Source organism: Leiobunum rupestre, chromosome 2 (assembly GCF_980474605.1).
Source record: "Leiobunum rupestre chromosome 2, qqLeiRupe1.1.hap1, whole genome shotgun sequence".
NCBI lineage: Eukaryota > Metazoa > Arthropoda > Arachnida > Opiliones > Sclerosomatidae > Leiobunum > Leiobunum rupestre.
The window spans coordinates 17565961-17577304 of record NC_143385.1 but is presented as its reverse complement, the minus strand read 5'-3'; positions in this window follow the sequence as shown (position 1 = coordinate 17577304).

Here is an 11344-nt window from a genome sequence, read left to right as displayed (position 1 = left end):
ATCATGATTTTAATTTATATTTAAAACTGTGATTAGTTTTATTAAATAGAGCTCAAAATTCTAAGATATTTTATGTAGGGGGCTTAAAGAATACTTAACAATAACTGTCAATATAGAGGGTCAAGAGTGCGAGGAAAAATGTAATAACAAAAGTAAATAAAACAGAAAAAATATAAAAATGTAAGTATGCGGGGAAAATGATCCTGAAGGGTTACAACTGCCTATCTTTCAATAGAAGTATTAAAGCAGTAATAAATTCCACTTTATAAAGAAAAATTTCATGGTCATGATTATGTCCTGTTTCAGTTATTCATATTACAAAAAATTGAATTTGAGCAATAGGTTTTAAGGATTTCAATGGCAAAAGGGGCTAATATTGGAATACATTTCAAAGATATTAATTTTTATTTCTGTACTTCTCTTTGATTTTCCTTTTTTACGTTTTATCTTTTACTGGTATTTCAGTTTAATACCCAACTCTTAAAAAATAATGTGTGTTTTCTGAAAGCGACTTTTCCCGCTGTATGCGATTCCGCAGCTTTAAGTTTATTACGACACTATAACTTTTAGGGGGTGGAGCCGTGGAAATCTGAAAGGAGGGATGATCCAAAAAGTACCAGTACGGGGTTGCCACGGTACCTGGAAAACCTGGAATTCCTGGAAAAGTCAGGGTATTTGAATATGGGTAGAAAAATCAGGGAAAAGTCAGGGAATTTGAATAATGGTATAAAAATCAGGGAAAAGTCAGGTAATTAAATATCGGTTGCAAATAGGAAACCTTTACTAAAATTTAAGGTAAACAAATAAAAAATCTGACCCACGTACTAAATTCGAGGGAAATTGAAATGCTTATTGCCCCGTGCCGTATGTATCGAATTTATTTGTTCGGGATCCTTAGATTAAAAAATAGGAAACTATTGAATTTATTTCTCGGTTTGTACTTATTGGATCACATTCAATTATGGAAATTATATAAAACATTGGTAATTCTTTTTACGGAACTTAATACTCCCAGGGCCGTACTTAGAGGTCTCGCGGCCCTGGGCGAAATGCATGGGCGAAACTGAGTGTAGCGGCTCTCCGGTATATACATCCATATAGTAAAATTTTAGCGGCCCTGGGTGACCCCCTGGCTCGCTCCCCCCCTAAGCACGGCCCTGAACACTCTTAATACTTTTAGGCTATGGTGAGCTCTTTTAAGGTGTATGATGGAAATAGCATGGGTAACTATGATTGGTTAATTTAGTAAACATAGATTGACTATGGTAGCATTTATCATACAAAATGACAAGTCTAGTTATAGATCACAGATAGTTTTAAATTAATATTTAACGTTATGTATTTTCCTAAAACTTATTGAGTTTGCTACTTGAAAATGTTTAAAATAAATATATTTTAATATCCTTAAAAGCCTTATATTACGTATATATCACAAGTCACTTTTACGACTTAATTAAAAAACATTTTATAAGGTTCCTAAAAACGTTAACCTCTAACAATTAACTATTAAATTATGTAAGACAATTAAGTTCTTTAATTTTTATAAGAAAATTAAGAACGGCAGGTCAGGCGAAAAATATCCCAGTACGGGCGCCCCCCCCACTAGATATAGGTGCAAATGTATCGTTGAATACAACTAGCCGGCTTGTAAAAAACACCCTTTGGACCCCGAAAGGATTTGTAGGACTAATACCTTTTGTAGATCCATATAAAAAATATTTATTCTGGAAACAAAACTCTAGTTGCTAGTTTTAGCTGAGTTTGCTTTATTAATATGATCTGCATGAGATTTTAATATATTCTGCTCAATTTCTGTCTCGCTCTTCTTTTGTTCGTATCCGGAACAATTACGACACTCATCTGATTTGGGCATACAAAGAGAAATATTTAAAGATTTCTGTAAGACTCAATTTGGCACTTTTTTGTTGGGTATCTTTCCTTAAAATCGTCACGCATGGTTTTAATAGTTAAAGATCTTTGCAAGTATCTTACATTAGGAGCATTTAATCTTCTATAGTGTGCTTGAGCTGGATTAATAAATTCAACGTGATAATTTATTTTATCTGTCTTGATTGAATGAGATTTATTCATTAATCCGCCCCTCCTTTCTTTGACTTCTTCTACAAATGATGAATCCTTTACAGATTCAGAAAATGCCGTTTAAACTGAAGAGCTTGTATAGCCCAGTTTTCCCAAAAAAAGGTTCTACAAACTTGTACCAATTGGTTATTGCTTAAAAATAAATATTGCCGATTTTCATTGTTTAAATTTCTCATCATCCTGAGAACCTTGATCAACAGTTCTTCGTTTCACATTGACAAATTTAACGTGTGACATCAAACTCTTTCTATGGTCAGTATACGTTTGTCTCCAGAACGCATCCCAAATCTGTTTTCTTTGGTCCTCGGAAAATTCATTACATTTAAAAATGTTCTTATCTTTACCAGTATGGGATTTGCATATAGTTCTCATTGGGTAGTCATTTCGGTTGCGTATTTCTTTGTCTGCCTCGGATCTTGCACGTTTGATCTTTTATGAAGTAGAAGTAGTTTTTTTCCTGCAATATCCTTTGTATTATCTACAATTACTCTCTTCAGCATCTTTAAATTCTTGACTAGGTAGCCAAATAACACTAATTTCAGAGTTGTCTGCTAAGTAAATTTCCGTATTGTCTGCAGTCTGAATTACATTGTGGTCCGAGTTGTCTGTTTGTTGAAAGTCCAAGATATCTTTGTTGTATTTTCGCTGCCTGCCTGAGTGGTCTCTAAGTAGATTATAATCACTTTCAGAGATTATTTAGCTTTTTACAATGAAAATATTATGGCTTGGGAGGTCTTTATCCATAGACAGTTTGAATATAGGAACTTTGCCTAATATCATATTATCACAGTTAGCTCATTTTTATTTCGTTGTTAACGATGTAAGTTGATTACCTTGATCATGCGGCTCACATTCTCTCCTTGGCGTGGTATCACTGTGCTGAAGAGATGCCTTGAAAGATTGCAAGTCTTTTTCGAATACTTCCAGCCTTTTTTCAGGAGAAATATCATTATGACTGATTCACCAACTTTTAAATTGAGAACAATTGATTTAGGAACTTATAATTATCTATTTGGTTTTTAGATACTTGAGATTTTAGTTTCGGATCTCTTACAATGGCATTCAAATTTTTATTTGTTTTTGCGAGGGTTGGTTAAAAATGAATATTATAGACCGTCGTTGTAGGGTCTGTATTGACCACTTTGGGTTTGAAAATTACAGTTGACTTTTAATTAACTTGTTTTCTGTTAGAAAAATTTCGGTTTTCTTGCTTTTTTATCTTGTACCTGATTATCAAATTCTTTTATCGGTGAGATATAACAGTAACTGTCATAATTTCGTTTATTAATTTTTCGGGGATTATTTACAGTGCGATCTTCAATTCTCTCTCTTCTATTTCAATAAAAAACACTAAATTATTTTTAGTTGGTTAAATGATACATAAACAGGTTTGATTTAATGTAAGTTTAGGAGGATATTTTGTTTAAATAGCTGAAAATTTACTATTTTATTCAAATCAATAATAATTCGAACAAAGCGCAACAAAATAATTACACAATTCCTGAACATACGAAAATATTTACCATTAAATATTTATAATACAGTGCTTATATCATTAAGCTTAGAAAATATGAAAAACGATATCAAAATTGAAAAATGTACTTACACATTACGTTTTACTGAACTGTTAATTATCTTAGATTTTTCTATCATACGATGGCCCCTCGACATAAACATATTGCTAATTTTTAATTAATTCATTGAACTATAATTTAAAAAAGAAACATGTTCTGCACTTCAATCGTTTCGCGACGTGTTTTCATTAGCTCATTCTGCCAAACTCTCTAAGACTACTGGTGATATGATGATATATCCTGGGTGCACCGGTTTCATTTATACGGACTAAATGCCAAAGTCTCTGATCCACTCATCTCCTATGCTATCTTTTCAAAACCTAATCGAAGTTTACAAAATGTGCTGGTTCAGCATTTTTTAGGCTCATAATTGGATGTTTTCCTAAGTACCGCTAAGATTTTTTTTCAACATTACTGATATGTAACGTTGTACTTTATTACGGCCGATGTACGAAAAATTACATTGGTACCTCGAACTTCTTTCCTTCCCCCTTTTTCGCCCCCATTTTGTCGCGAAATGTACTTCAACGCTCTTAGCTTTGATTCTATGACACATATATGGTAAAGGAGTACACTCTGAGAAATCTCTTGTAATTCTCTAATATTTATGTTGCTGCGCTGAGCCGTTAACAAGTTGGGCAAGCCTCAAACTTGCCCCACACTCGTGTTTTATTCAGAAAAAAAGAATATTTATTATTGATATCGTACAGGTCATGTTTCACTCTGAATTGTTTTTTCGACATGAACATTTGTTATTTGCGTAGTCTGTTTTACACCCGCATCGAATGATGTTTAAAAAGTAGCTTGGAGCCAGGGGTTCGACCGTTCTTATTGGTGTCAATACGTCGTTTTCGAGGTTCCATCCCCATTCTAAAGGGTTTAATTATTTTCCAGCGAAGACTGGACTTTTAAATTAACTCGTAAGCTGTGGTATTTTAGGGAATTGATTGTTGGTGACAAGGATTTGGGATCTACCTATTTTTTTTTATCTTCCAACCTTTTCCGAGAAAATTCGGTAAATTAGATCATGAATGGCTACGACAGAGCTCTAGGATATATTTGTCACCGGCTTATTTTATACTATTTTGCGCGCTGAAAACTAAAGCTTGGTCTCTGAATACCTTACTTGTTGAAAGTAATTTTAAACCAAATGTTTTCCCGACGCCACTACTTGAAATTGCATCACATCTGTGAAAAGCGTGTTCAACAATATATTAAGGCTAACTTGATATTGAAGTCTTTTTTGCTTTTAAATCCATCCATTTTAAAAACTTGTCCCGAGAACTGCTCTTTTTACACTGGATTGCCAGATTATGATACTTTTGAAGGAATATTAAATTATGTGAAAGACAATGCATCTGTAATGCAATATTGGAATGGACAAAAAACCAAAGAAAATTATGAAATTTCAAAGTCTAAAAGAGGTAATAAGCGGCAACTTACTCTTGAGGAAGAGTTTTTTCTAGTTTTGTTGCGTTTGGGCTTGCCTTTGAAAGAACCTTCAAGAATTTTCTCTTTGTGAAGCATCTATTTCAAACATCACTACAACTTGGATCCATTTACTGTATTATGAACTCAAAAACCTTTGCCCTTTTCCTTCAAAGTCCGTAACTGACTTAAATCATACACTGACCTTTCAAGAATACCCTAACACAAGGTTGATATTGAATTGTTCGGAGTTTAGGGTAGAACGGCCTTCTTCAATATCCGCTCAAAGGGCCACTTTTTCTTCCTCCAAGAACTACAATACTTTTAAAGTCCTTATTGGAATATCACCGGGAGGAATGGTAACCTATGTATCTAACTTATATGGTGGGGCCACTTCAGACAAATACATTATAGAGGATTCCAAAGTTTTAGATTTATTGGAAAAAGGAGATGATGTAATGACAGATAAAGGTTTTGATATAACTGGTCATCTGCCGGAAGGGGTGACACTCAACATACCTCCACAATACCGTCCCAGCAAAGCCCCCCAAATGCCCACGACTGATGTTTTGAAGACAAAAAGTATAGCCAAAGTGCGAGTGCACGTTGAAAGAGCAATAAGGCGTATTAAAACATATCACATATTTGATGCACCCATTCCACTGTCCATGAGTGATGAAGCTGAAAAAATTGTTAATGTGTGTGCGCTGTTTACCAACTTTTTTCCAGCTCTCATAAGAGAATATTCAGATTTAACAGTTCTCGATGATTTTTAAAAAATATGTTTAATACTGTTTACATTTGTAAAAAGGAATTAAAATTATAGTTTATTGAAAAGGACCAATAAAAGTTTGGTATTGTTAAAACTTGTTTATAACTTCGTTGAGATAACGTTTTACCCTCGGAAAGTGTTATTCAGATGTCTAAAGACCTTCTGGGGTTGAAATGTTAAATCATGGCCATTTATAAATAAAGGTTTTATGTGCTAGTATTTCAATAAACTATACAATATTTAAAAAAAAGTTTCTTTGCACAATCAGGTTTTTTTCAAAAGTTTTACAATAAATCACAACCTTACAAGACCCTAACTAGGTTGGTTGCATGGCAAGTGAGTCATCCAACCTACCTACTTACAGTAAAGACAGTGAATAACTAAGTAGTTGGCTTTTAAACCATTCAATCTTTATCTTGCGAGTGTTAATATTTAAAACTAGAAATATATACTCAATCATAAATTTAAAAAAAACATCTAATACATTTGGGTTTACTTGCTTAAATGGTTTATATTTTTCTGAACCATATAATTTTTCATTTTTCTTTACTTTTTTTAAAAAAATTTCTTGAACAAAGGCATATAGAAAAGAGTAGCTTAAGCTTATTAACATTTTTCTACAAAAACTGTCGTCTTTCATTATGCGAATGCACACCTGTTGTTCCTTTTTCGATCCCATGAACACAAAAAAATCACACCAAGAACGCTCTGTGATAAAAAGTTGGCCTTGTACCTTATTAATGAAAAATTAATTTTTTATAACTCATACATTTACACATAAGTAACATAATTACTATAAAGTATGACACTTTCGGAGGTGTTAATGCAAATTCTCTGGCATAACCTTTTTTTGACACTGACATTCTCGCGTAGCTTTGACTTAGACATGTAAAAGACCTAAGTAGTATATTATCATCCTTGGTAGTAGTATATTTTGGCTTTGGCATGTTTTAGGTACCAGGTGTCTCTGTGCTGAACTAAACTGGGATTATAGAATAACTATAAAAATTAGAGGTGTGCAAAATCACCGGCGCACCCGGGATACTGGGAGGGGCCCGATGAGTTACAAATGTTTTCGGCAACTTTAGTTGTAATGATAAGCAACAAACGTTTTAAGAGAGCTTCGGTCCTGCTTATTTTTCTTCTTTCTGGAGGGGGCCCGGGCCGCTTGCCCCCCCCCCCCTGGGTGCTCCACTGTGCAAAATATTTGGTACTACCAAATTATTTGAACCAAATACCAAATCAAATAACCGATTTGCAAAATCAAATAGGGCTTAAAAACTATTTATCTTGACCAAATAATTTGATATTTGAAAATAGCTATAAAATGTATTTGGTAATACGAAATAGTTTGGTATTTGGTCAAATAGTTCCAAAATCAAATAATTTGGTGTCTTCAAATATTTGATTAAATGATCAAATAATCAATCAACCGCTAGAAGTTGTCTGGGTTTTTCTGCCAAAATTTTTAAAGCTTTGCGCTCTTTGGCTATATTCGAGAACCAAATAGTCAAATTATTTGATATTTGATCAAGTATTTGGTATTTGAATACTATTTGGTATTTGATCAAATAATTTTAACCAAATTATTTGACTTTACAAATATTTGATTCGGTATTTGATTATCTTAAAGAAATATTTGATATTTGAATTGGTCCCCAAAAAATGGTATTTGCACACCTTTAATAAAAATCAGTGATAATTTTGCTAATTGTCATACTTATTGTTATTATGTTACTTATGCTTTACATTGAATAAAATTAAAAGTAATGAGTAATAATTTACCTGATAAAAGTAATCGTGAGTATACTTTAGAATCACTTGGCCATTTTCAAGTTTCAAATAAAAATTTTAATGGTCATGTTTTTTTTGGATGAAGGACTCTTGATTTCGAGTAATCCTAGGCTATTAGATTTATATTCCAGAACTAGTCCATCGGGAGATGCTCCCAGGAAAGAAATTTTTTTATGAATGACTAATCTACTTTTTGTAACGCGAACTGGGTTTCCTCTGTCACTCTGGTAGTTTACATAATGTAGAAGAGCGATACCTTCCATTTCTCTTCCATATTTTATTGCTGGAATGTTTTTCATCTTTGTACCATTGTTTTCTGAACCATCATTATTATAAAGTAGTGTACGCAGTCTTTTATCTGGTTCAGTACTGCACTTTGAGAGAGGGCCAAAATTGGACGATGTCAATCTTTTTGTTCGTTCTTGAATCCAGTTTTCACTCCCCGATTGTTCCCTTGTAATTTCTTCAATTTTAGACCTTTCCATTTCATTTAAAATGGGATATTGCTCTTTGACATAACTCATCGCAGCTAAATGAGAAGCTTCCGAATGCAATGAAATATCAGGACAGGCCGTAGGAACTATGTTTTCCAAAGCTTTTCTAGGACTTGACTGTAATGGTTGATATGTTTCTTTGCTTTGACTAGAACTGAGAGGAGGCAAAGAAATATCATTCGGACAGTTACCCGAAAAACTTGATATCACAGTTGAAGACCCTGAATTCGGTTTTCAATAGATGCTTGGCCACGGCTTATTGAGTTACTTTCAAAATGTGTAACGAACGCTTGCATCCGTTTATTAGATTGCAATCTCCGAAACAATTCCACCCTTTTATGTTCGTTAACCTCACGACGATCCACTGTTATAGGATTGTACCTATCTTTCATCTTGTTTTTAGGCTTTAGGATTTTACCCGGAAGCCTCTTTGCAATAACAATGTCAGTTAAAGCTCTTGGGTATGAAACCGAATTACCCCCTGGGTTGATCCATTTGCACAATTTATCCGTGCAGGTAGCATCATCGGGTACTTCTTTTCTGTCTTGATACTCTAACAACGCATAGAATGCAGCTGCAACATGGTGGCACTGTCCCAGTAGTCTGAAAGTGAATAACGTAACTTTTTAATTTTATTTAAAATAATGTAAAACGCACTATTAAATACTCACCCTGCAGGGTATTCACAGTAGCTATACACCACTTCCTTCATTCTCTTTGAAATTCCTATAACTATTGCATAGTTACTCTGTTTCATCGATGGAAAACAGTTGGCCCTTATGGTAGAACAGTTTTTGGATATATCCCTCTTAAAAAAATCTTAACCCTTTAATTTTTTTAGTGCAATCGAAATGACGATTGAAGCTTTCTTCAAAAACCCCTGGAAAGTTTGATAGACTTTTAACCCAAACTTTGTTTTTCTTAAAATTATATTCAAGTGTTTTCCATGTACTATAATCTACCACGGTAGCCATGTCTAGTAAAGTTAGTGTTAGCCTATTCAACACCGATAAAACCGCGTGTACATAGGCCGGTTAGAGGAGCGACGTAAAGAGCGAAACTAAAGGGGGAACAAATGGGAGACAAATTTTAAACCTTAGGTGTTTTCTCTAAATTCCGCGGGAACGCTGCCATTGTTCTGGGCGTGCGCAGAAATAAATTCTTAAATGGAGTATTTACGCGAGAGGGTGCAAAAGCAATATGTATTCCAGATTACTTTTAGTAGCACCGAAGAAAGCAGTTCGGAAAGCGAAAGCGACACTGATAATAGTGGTCCCGAGGAATGTGATAATTGATCTCTTATTAATATACATTATTATTATTTTGTTATAATAAATTGACATTATACGATAATTTTTCTCTAGTCTTATCAAATAAAGTCTCAGTCTGTTTACTTGAATATTATGCCTCGTTTGTTTACAAAAAAAACAATTAGTTATGCATACTATTTTAAATTTAAGAGTTATAGGAATGTCTTATCTTTTAAATTTGCTCGCCACCACAACTTTGAAATTTAAAAATAAAGATTCCAATTTCGTTTTCGAGATGGCGCTAAAAGACGACGATAATAGCCAAATTCGAATTTGACCGTAAAGTGGCCAAATTTAAATTTCGCGCGGTCGACTAACCAGAAACGATCTGAGGTATCCTTGCACCGACTGTACTATATATTTTGTCTTTCTTAGCCTGCAACTCACTATAGAAAACTTTTAATCAGATGATATTTCGGCCCTAAGCACTTCCAACATTTTGTTGCCCTCTGGGCATAGTTTCACGGACTCGTGAGCCCTCTCCATAGAAAGTATAGTATCGCTAGCCAGAGACAAGCCCTTCCTATGGGAAATTAACACGTGAGCTCGCGAGGCTCACGAGTCCGTGCAGCTATGCCCTCGGGCCGCTATGGAAAAAATAAATACAATAAACAGTAAAATTATATTTTAATTATCAAAAAGACTAAATCACACTTGAATATAGGAACATTAGAAAACTAGGAACTAATTAATTGCCGTACACCCCGAAGAAAGTTGTAATAAAACAAGTTGGCAAGCCAAAATATACCTCTCCTCGGAAGAATGGTCCCTAGTGGTATTAATTTCTCGACACGACCCCCAAAGATATCTCCGCAATTCAGAGTTATTTACGAAAAACGTATTCTCGGTTCAAACCCTGCCCGGTATAAAATTTTAATTTTAATTTAAATAATTGAGACGAAACAATCGAGTTTAATTTATTCAGAATATTATAAATTAAGTAGTTACAACAGCGAGTTAGACTTACTAAAACAATGCACAATTGAATTTAACCCTTTTTACAGTACATGTTTATCAGTTGAATATAATACTAAGCAAATTTTAATGAAAGAAATATCTACAGATGGTATTTGTATTTTTCTCGCTTACGAAATACTTGCCGCATCTTTTATTTCAACGCTCGTAGACTTCCAATTGACGTTGTGACACATACCGCATGAAAAAGACCAATGCCGTCCAATTTCCAATATCATATAATAACTCGCACACCCAGGAAATCATTGACTGCGTTAGAAATCGTAGATATCCAAATATCCACACCAAATATATTTACAAGAAGCAAAAACCTTACCATCAACAGCACAGAGAGCCACTTGACTAACCGCCAGCTCTTAAAGCAATTAACGTTAAATTATCTCCTTTGAATTAACACAACTATATATAGGTCGTAAAAATACCCGTAAATAAATAACAAAAAAACTAACAAAGTGGACCACCCACAGGGTCTACCCTTTAACCCTCTTATCTCGGCTGACTGCGCTAAAACAAGATTTAACCTTTAAAAAAACCAGATTAGGCCTTCATAAATTCATTAATAAAAAAGACTTTATTACCTATTATGCTTACGATGCGTGTCTTAATTTCAGTGAACTTAAGGAGCTATCGGTGGTTCTGTGGTAGAGCGCTCGACTGCCAAGCCGAATGGTCTGGGTTCGAAACCTGGGTGGCGCATTTGTTTTTAATCAATAGAGAAACGCTAAATTAGAATTTCTTCGATGCAATAATTTCAATTTCAATTCTATTTCAATTAAACCAAAATTTCGTACTCTATTAAATACGCTTCCGATAAAGCTGAAGGTCTAAATTTCAATAAGGCGTAACAAGTGTCGGTGGTTCTGTGGTAGGACGTCCGCCTGTCAATCAGGAGGTCTC